Source organism: Crotalus tigris, unplaced genomic scaffold (genome assembly GCF_016545835.1).
Source record: "Crotalus tigris isolate CLP2741 ecotype Arizona unplaced genomic scaffold, ASM1654583v1 scf7180000024401.5802323, whole genome shotgun sequence".
Lineage (NCBI taxonomy): Eukaryota > Metazoa > Chordata > Lepidosauria > Squamata > Viperidae > Crotalus > Crotalus tigris.
The window spans coordinates 2,843,265-2,852,136 of record NW_024100569.1 but is presented as its reverse complement, the minus strand read 5'-3'; positions in this window follow the sequence as shown (position 1 = coordinate 2,852,136).

The window sequence follows — 8,872 nt, the reverse complement described above, 5'->3', positions numbered from 1 at the left end:
TATGACTCTAAGCAGTGTTGGTTTTTTTTGTGTGTGTGAAAAAAAAGTGCCAGAACTCACACATCATACCACCCACCTTGCCTACCCTAAGGTTCCATCCAAAAAAAAGATGCCGGAACTCCGTTCTGGGCATTCTATGACAAAAAAGCACTGACTCTAAGTCAGTTTTCATTTTTTAGTAATTGGGCCTTTCTTTCTTTCCTTCTTTCCTTCCTTCCTTCCTTCCTTCCTTCCTTCCTTTCTTGAATATTAAATAAGTCAAGATAAGAGCAGGTTCTTCCAAAAGAATTGAAAGCCTTTCTAGATGAAGGTCCTTGAGAATTTAAGGGCAATGAGTCAGCACATCAGCACCCGCTGATCAGGTTCCTCTGTTCTTTCATTCTAGGGAAGTATGGGTGATGTCAAATTCTTTTATTAGTTGATAATCTTGAGTGACACTTTTTCTTCTACAATTGCTTGTGGCTTGGCATAATGGATGAAACAGTCATCCATTAGTGGGTTTCTTAGATCATCTTCTTCTTGTTGTTGTGCCATATCTGTTATCAGATATTGGCGATCATGTTGGAGATCCTGTTTTTATCAGCAGCCACACGAAAAAGTGCTGGTGAATTTTGTCCAAACCAGTCCATTAGATTTTGAAGCCACAATGTTCTTCTTCTGCCTGGACCTCATTTGCCTTCAATCATTTGCCTGGAGGATTAAATGGAGTATGCTGTATTTTTCTGGGTGTCGCATCACATGTCTGAAATATTCTATCTTTAGTTTTTTGTTTTGATGATTTCCCTTGGCTTTCCCAGGTGGCTTATCACCTCATTTCTTAGAGCATGCCTATGTGATAATTCTGAAAAATGTTTTCATATTTGATGTATATGGACCTTCACTAACCTCTCTTGAATAGATCCTTTGCCATTCTTCACTATTCCAAGTCTCAACTATTGGATAATGTCAAACTGTTATTCAAACTGGGCAATGTCAAGCTCTTTTATTACTTGATAATCTTGAGTGACACTTCCTTTTCTACAGCTGAATAGAATAGAATAACAGAGTTGGAAGGGACCCTGGAGATCTTCTAGTCCAACCCCCTGCTCAGGCAGGAAACCCTATACCATTTCAGACAAATGGTTGTCCAATCTCTTCTTAAAAACTTCCCGTGTTGGAGCATTCACAGCTTCTGGAGGCAGGTTATCCCATTGATTAATTGGTCTAACTGTCAGGAAAATTCTTCTAAGTTCTAGGTTGCTTCTCTCCTTGATTAGTTTTCATCCATTGCTTCTTGTCCTGGCTTCAGTGCTTTGGAGAATAACTTGACTCCCTCTTCTTTGGAAGATATTGGAACACTGCTATCATGTCACTGCTATCATGTCACCCCTCTTCATTAGACTAGACATACCCAATTCCAGCAACCATTCTTTATATATTTTAGCCTCCAGTCCCCTGGTCGTCTTTGTTGCTCTTCTCTTTCTAGAGTCTCAACATCTTTTTTATATCATGGTGACCAAAACTGGATGCAGTATTCCAAGTATGGCCTTACCAAGGCATTATAAAGTGGTATTAACACTTCACATGATCTTGATTCTGTCCCTCTGTTAATGCAGCCTAGAACTGTGTTGGCTTTTTGACAGCTGTAGTACACTGCTGGCTTATATTTAAGTGATTGTCCACTAGGATTGCTAATGGCTTAGCATAATGGCTTTGCTATTCCAATTCTCATCTTGCAAATTTTGGACTAACCTGCATTTAGCACTGTCATAGAAAAGGCTACATTATGAATTCAAAGAAGTATGATTTAGGTTCTGTGAATAGATTACTAGCAGAATCTTAGAATGGCAATTTGGAATCTTAGGAAAGATTCCCAAAGCCCAGAAGATTTAGATATTTTTTTAAAAAAATCTTATGCTGGAGGAATGGAATGCCCAGACAACCTAGAGAAAAGATGCCAAGAATAGTAGATTCACAGTAGATGCTGTGAAAACATGATAACACTCCTAACACACTGAGAGGGCATTAGTATGGGAAAGATTGAGCAAATGCATACAAGAAATATTTTTTATTTACTTTTCTAAAATTGTTATACCTGAAAACTATTTCTGTCAATCCAGTCTGGCATTGCTTTAATGTTAATCCATATTCAAGAACAGAATTGTATTTTAACTGCTATCAATGAACTGTGCTTATGTTAGACCTGCAAGGTAGAGCATCAGACTATACATTCTGGATCTCTCAATATTCCTAAGAACAACTTTGCTGAGCAGTGAAGGAGGTGGAGGAGGAGGAGGGGGGAGGGGGAGGGGGAGGAGGAGGAGGAGAAGAAGGAGAAGAGAAGAAGAAGAAGAAGAAGAAGAAGAAGAAGAAGAAGAAGAAGAAGAAGAAGAAGAAGAAGAAGAAGAAGAAGAAGAAGAAGAAGAAGAAGAAGAAGAAGAAGAAGAAGAAGAAGAAGAAGAAGAAGAAGAAGAAGAAGAAGAAGAAGAAGAAGAAGAAGAAGAAGAAGAAGAAAGATATAACCAGCAATGAAATAGATGGAGAGATGCAGGTTAACTGTTTTTTCACTGATATATTCAGTGCTTTAGAACAGAGGTCCCCAATCTTTTGGGCACTAGGAACCGGTTCCATGGAGAAAGGTTTTTCCTCAAACCAGAGAGTGTGTAGTTTTGTGTGCTGCCTGCATCCCACGGATGGGGCTTTGCTTGTTTGTGCAGAACAGTTGCTGGCATGCCATGGCCCGGTACCCATCCACAGACCAGGGGTTGGGGATCCCTAATTTAGAAGCTTAAAATGTATCTTCTTTGACTCATTGAAATTCCATTCCTCCCAACTACTTTCTCTTTTTCTATGTTGCATGGACCTTCTCTGTGTATACCATGCAGTGTACACAGAGTGAACATTTTCATTTCATTTCTGTGATAGCTGTAGTTTGATTTTATAGACTGCATTCTTTTGCTCTTTTTATGGTCTTATCTTGGCTTTATTATACCCTATTCTCATCCATTTTAAAAATATTTTCTCCAGTTTATTGACTAGAATTAGTAAGCCACAAATAGATAAATAAATACTACCTCAACTGGTGATATGTGTTATTCCCCCTCCCTTTAGGGTGAACTCATGGGTTCTGTACATTTTATTTAATTGCATAGAATAATTTCATTGTAAAACCTATAAAGTAAATTCCAGATGTGAATTATCATCAATCTCAGCATCACGTTCTCCACCTCACATTCTCAAAAGAATTTAATTTTTACTGCACATCATAAGTTATGCATGTCTTTCAGTGAAGTGCTATAATTCATACATTATTCCATTTGTTCATCATACAGCATATGATGTGACATCCCTTTGTGAACAGTCTGTGAAACACATGATGTAGGGCAGAGATGGCAATAGGTGAACCTAAAAAAAAAATACTGATTTTTCACACCCCCATCCAAAGAAGAACAAATGTTATTGCATAGTACAACTATTACTCCTAAATAAGATATTACTGATATACTAGTAGAAATGATAAGAATTAGGTGAGAAAATCTCCTCTGCTTTCTTGGAAAAAGGGAGAGGGACAGTCAGCTGGGGAGGAAGAATGATCCAATTGTAAAATATAAACTTATTTTTCTAGAGTTACAATTAATCTTATTTCTGACCCGTATCCTATTCTCTGACTACCTGGAAGTTTTCTTGGCAATGATTTTCAGAAGTGGCTTGCCATTGCTTGCTTCCTAGGGCTGAAAGCAAATGACTGGCCCAAGGTCATCCAGCTGGCTTTGTGTCTAAGGTGGGAATATAATTCATGGTCTCTTCCATCTTTAGCTTGATGCCTTCACCACTACACCAAACTTGCTCTCCAAATACATTGAATGGGACACGTGTTTCACCTCAAAGACATTTGCTTAAAGAGAGTGCTCATATGTGACACATTATCGAAATGGTGAAATCTAGAAAGGCCTGAGGACCAGATGGAGTAAGTAAAGAGTAGTGCAGAAAATTCAAGGAGAGAGTATATCCCCTCTCGTGCTGGAGGTACATCAGGCATCTTTTCAAAATGAAACCCTGCCAGTTTCACATTATGAAATTCATATACTTGTAATTTTGAAATAGATTGTTTAACAGATCATGAAAAGGCTTGATAAAGAAATGAATTACCTAAATAATATATCCAGCATAATCTGGTTTTATGAAAGGGCATCAAAACTCATATCACATAAGACTCTTGGATTTTATAATACCTTTTTTTCTTCTAAACATAAACCAGCATTTCTAGCATCACAGAAAATAGGAAAAACCTTTCATGTGGTGACAATTAATTGTAAGTTAAGTTAAGTTAAGTGATGGTGCAGTTTAAATTTCCTATGTAATTTATTTCTTGGATAATAATAACTCCTCCAATCCCTTACCTAAGGATTTCCTAACAAGAATATATCATTGTTAATCAAAATGCATTATAAAATGAGTCTACAATACCCTTTATCTCCCTTAATTTTCAGCTTCATATACAAATATATGAATTTGGTATGCCTAATAAGGCCAATTGGTGGTATCTGGAAAATACAGGTATCATGAATACATATCATGAATTTAAACATGATTTGCTGCCATATGCAGACCACATTTTAAGTCTTCTATATCTCTACATAAAGATCTTCCAAAGATCTTTACATAAATTTACATAACTTTTTAAATACCTGGTTTTCCTTTTTTTCTTTTAATTGTTCACAGATGAAAGCTTTCATCTGCCAAGCAGACTGATGTCGCCATTAAACAGGATACTAGGAGGAAGTCAGTGCACTTGTTTGTCCTCTTTTGTTGGAATTATTCTCTCTTGGCCAGAGTGCTTGGATGTGCTTAGGCCATCACCCTTAGACCTGGCTTTCTTTTCCTAGATATTGGTCAGGAGGGCCCCTTTGAGGGAGGCCTCACATTTGCCTTTTAATGCTCCCTTCAATCAAGGGAGATGGTCCCCCTTGAAGAGCATCCATGGATCCCTCCCCTCTTGACAATTATAAAGTGGTTTCAGTTTTATTATTCTTGGTCAAGGCGGTCAAGCGGGTGGTAACTGCACCGCTCCAGATAATTCTGGATGAAATATCTGGAATGATACTTTGATATCCTGATTTCAGGTCATGGTATGATATGGAGCAGCATTGATCAGGTGGACATTTTTTGTTCAGGGAGTATGAAAGTGGTGGTGTTTTCTGGCTTGTGCTTCTTGATCTTTGGAAAGCTTTGATACTGTTGAGTATAATGTTCTCCTGCACCACCTGGTGGACTTGGGGGATGGAGGTGTGATTTTATAATGGTTCAGCTTCTTCCATAAGGATAAGCTTTCTGATGGAGAGGATCATCACTCCACAGTCCTTGAACCACAAGGTTCCATCCTAATACCCCCCCCCAATGCTTTTTAATAACTCAGTGAAGCTACTGAAAGTTGTTAGTGTGGATATAGAGTTGTGTGCCATCTGTACGTAGATGACTCTTACATCTGCTTCTCATTTCCATCTGAATTACAGTAAGTATGGCCATTGTTAAGTGGGTCAGCATGTGACCATGCCTGATTTTCTGTAGCAGTCATTAAACGAACACAGCAGTCATTAAACAAATGCCATGATCATTAAGGAAATGCTACAGTCATTAAATGAATCCATTTTATCCAATGGACATTTTTTTGCTGGTAACTGGAAGTAAGCACTGGAAACTGGCAAAAGTGCAGAAATCATTGTTAAGAATGTTCATCTGATACATTTAAATTTGAAGTGAGTCAATGTATTGTTTTGATACTGCTATTATTTATGGATTATGTAATGTAGTTCAGGGTAGTAATATATCTTTGTAATTTTTGAACTTTTATGAGTGTTTTTGATTTATGTTGCTGATCTTCTCAAGGAGTCAGTGGATTATAAATTTGATAAAAAAACATAATAATCAGAAAGGAAGCAACACTAATATTTTCCCCACTTAGTAAGACTACTCTAGCTTCCTTGGATTGCATGTTGATGTATGTTTGTTTATTTTTATCTGGCCTTTATTGCTTTATAAATGATTGAAGGTGGTGAACATACCTGATACTCCTCCTTCCTTCTATTTTCCACACAGCAACAACCCTATGAGGTGGATTGTGATTGAAAGGCTGACTGGCTCCAAAAAAATCCCCCAGAGAGCTTTCATGGCTAAGGTGGGACTTGAACTCACAGTCTGCTGATTTCTCGGCCAGCACCTTCACCACTACTTCAAACCGGCTCTCTCATGTTGTTCTGATAAGAAAAAGAACAGCCAATCAGATTTCCATTTCAGCACCAACAACCAACACCTTTGCCACTGAAGCACAAGGCTCCCTCATCTAGGACCAGGCTGCTTCCTTCCTCATCCTCCTCGTTCCTTCAAAGTCCTTTCTCAGAGGCTGCCCAGATGAAAGCTGTGAAAACTTTGGGAGAGGCTGCTCTAAAGTAGGCCATTCATTTATTACCACCGACCGGGTGTCCCAGCTTTGCAGAACTGCTCTTGTAGCCAGGACAACACAGAAGGGAATCAATTAGCTAAGTGGAAACTGTGGTTCATTTCTTTAGAAAGATGGCTTTGGGTGTAGCAAGTGATAAACCAGTGATGGTGAACCTTTTAGAGACCGAGTGCCCAAACTGCAACCCAAAACCCACTTATATACCCACACTGGATGGGTGTGGCCCATTCGGCGGATGCAGCTACAGGGGGCATGGCAGACAGGGTGGGCATGGCCACTGGATGGGTGTGGCTGCAGCAGTCGTGGCAGACTGGGTGGGCATGGCCTGGGTAGGCGTGACCACCTCGATGTTGCTTATGGGGAGGGACACCTGTGGGAGCCATGCAGGGTTGGGGGAGATCAAAGGGGTCTCTGGTGGGTGGGATAGTGGGCTCCCCAATGGCGGCTCCAGGCTGGCTGGCCTTAGGCCAGTGATGGTGAACTTTTAGAGACCACGTGTGCTGGGGCGATGGCGCATGCCCACAGAGAGGGCTCCACGTGCCACCTCTGGCACGCGTGCCATAGGTTTGCCACCACTGTGATAAACCATTCTACAATTTTTACTCATTAAATGCCCTTGGATGCGGACAATTATTGCATAGGGGGAGTGTATGGGTAAGATTGGATGATTTCCTTCAAAGCATGGCAAATGCAGCTGGCACGACTGAATCTTCCTCTCCTCCACGAGAGCCCAGGTTATTTGTTTCAACCCCTGATTTCCCTCTCTTTTGCCAAGGAAGCTGAGGAGGAGATTGGCAAGATCCTTGCACCTCCCTCTGCCTTGTTTTGGCTGCAGGGAAGTGAAAACTGCTAACCAGCCTAAACGAAAACAAGGAAGATTAAAATGTAGCACTTTCTTCCTTCCTTTCCAGTTGGCCTTCTCTTCTCCCACTCCCCCGCCCTGGACCTTCTGGGGGGGGGACGAAAGAAAACTTTCTGTAACAGCAAGGATTATTACGGGAATCAAATTGAGAGACTGCTCAACTGCAGAACTGGGGAACAGATTCTTCTAGAGCTGCTGGGCGCTGAAGATTTGGGGGCTCCAGTTTTAGTGGTTTCATCTGGGTCCTACTCCCAAACCTTTGTTCTCAAGACCGTCTTTGGCTCGATCTGGCAGATTTCCTTTTCAGTCTAGTTGAGAAGGAAATCAGAATATGACCCCCAGATCCTAAGCGCATTTCCTTAGTTCCATTGAAAGGAAAGGAAGTTCCATTGAAATAGACGGGAATCCATATAAGAGAGCACCATAGGGGTTTACAAAACTGTATGCAAAGTTCCGAGTTTCTAAGAATTCCTACTCAGAGAAATGCTTAAAAATCCAGACTATACAGGGACGGGACTGGGGAGGAGAGAAGCCATAGGAGGTTGAGGTTTGAGTTGGGGCCCCTTCAGGTTTCCTAACTGGAATGTTGAATCACTGTTGTGATCCTAAGAGGCAGGCAGGTGGCTGTCCTGATCTGGGCCACCCAGACGTTATAAAGACGGGGTAATTCGAAACGAGTCAGCGGCCAGGTTGGGAAGAGGGCTGCAGTTTGGGACGGGGAGGGAGAGAGCCACGGACCCTTACTCGGGAGCAGACGGACAGAGGGATTGTCCGCTGGGGAAATGTGCAGAAGAGGGCTGTGCTGGAGAACACACAACTGGAAGCGTCCTAAAGCAATTGCAGGGCACCCTGGTCGACGCACCGACGCCTTCGCCCATCTTTATTCGGCAAAACTCGAAGGCTGAGAAAAGCTCACCGGAGCCCCATTAATAAATAGCTTTTCAAGATCAAAATGCCAGGCGGCCTCATTGTCTCACTTTCTTTCTTATGAGCGACAACTCCTTTCGCCAGGCTCTTTCTTCGGAGAAATCTGGCGAAGCTCAAGGGTTTGCTACCGAACCTTAGAAAGGGCCTGTCTGGAAACTCGCCTCGCCCGTTTCCGACCACGCATTGCCATTCCGGTCGTGTGCCCGGGTCCATGGGTAGAAAGAAAAGCGCCTTGACTGACAGCTCCCGTTAGCCGGCGCAAACAGATCGCAAGAAAACCCTCCCTTACCTCGGACCTTCAAACAGAGCCCACCTGTCTCTTCGCCCGCGGCTTCTTCCGAAAAAAAAAAAAAACCCTTCGCGGTTTAAATACTTAAAAGCCGAGCAAATTAAATGGCAATTAAAAACCGGTACCACCCGCTCCTTATCGCCACTACTGGCGGCATCGGCTCGCCGGCAGCAAAAGGGAGACGCCAGGTGCCCGGGCGCCGCGACAGCGCTCAGCTCAGCGCAGGACCAGGCTGGCAGACGCCTGGAAGCAGGCAGCGGGGCTGGGGTGCTTCTGCCGGGCCGCCTCCCGAAAGGAACTTGGCCGATTGTAGTGAATCAATGGGAAACACGGGCAGCTTTGATTAGCGTTCCACCAA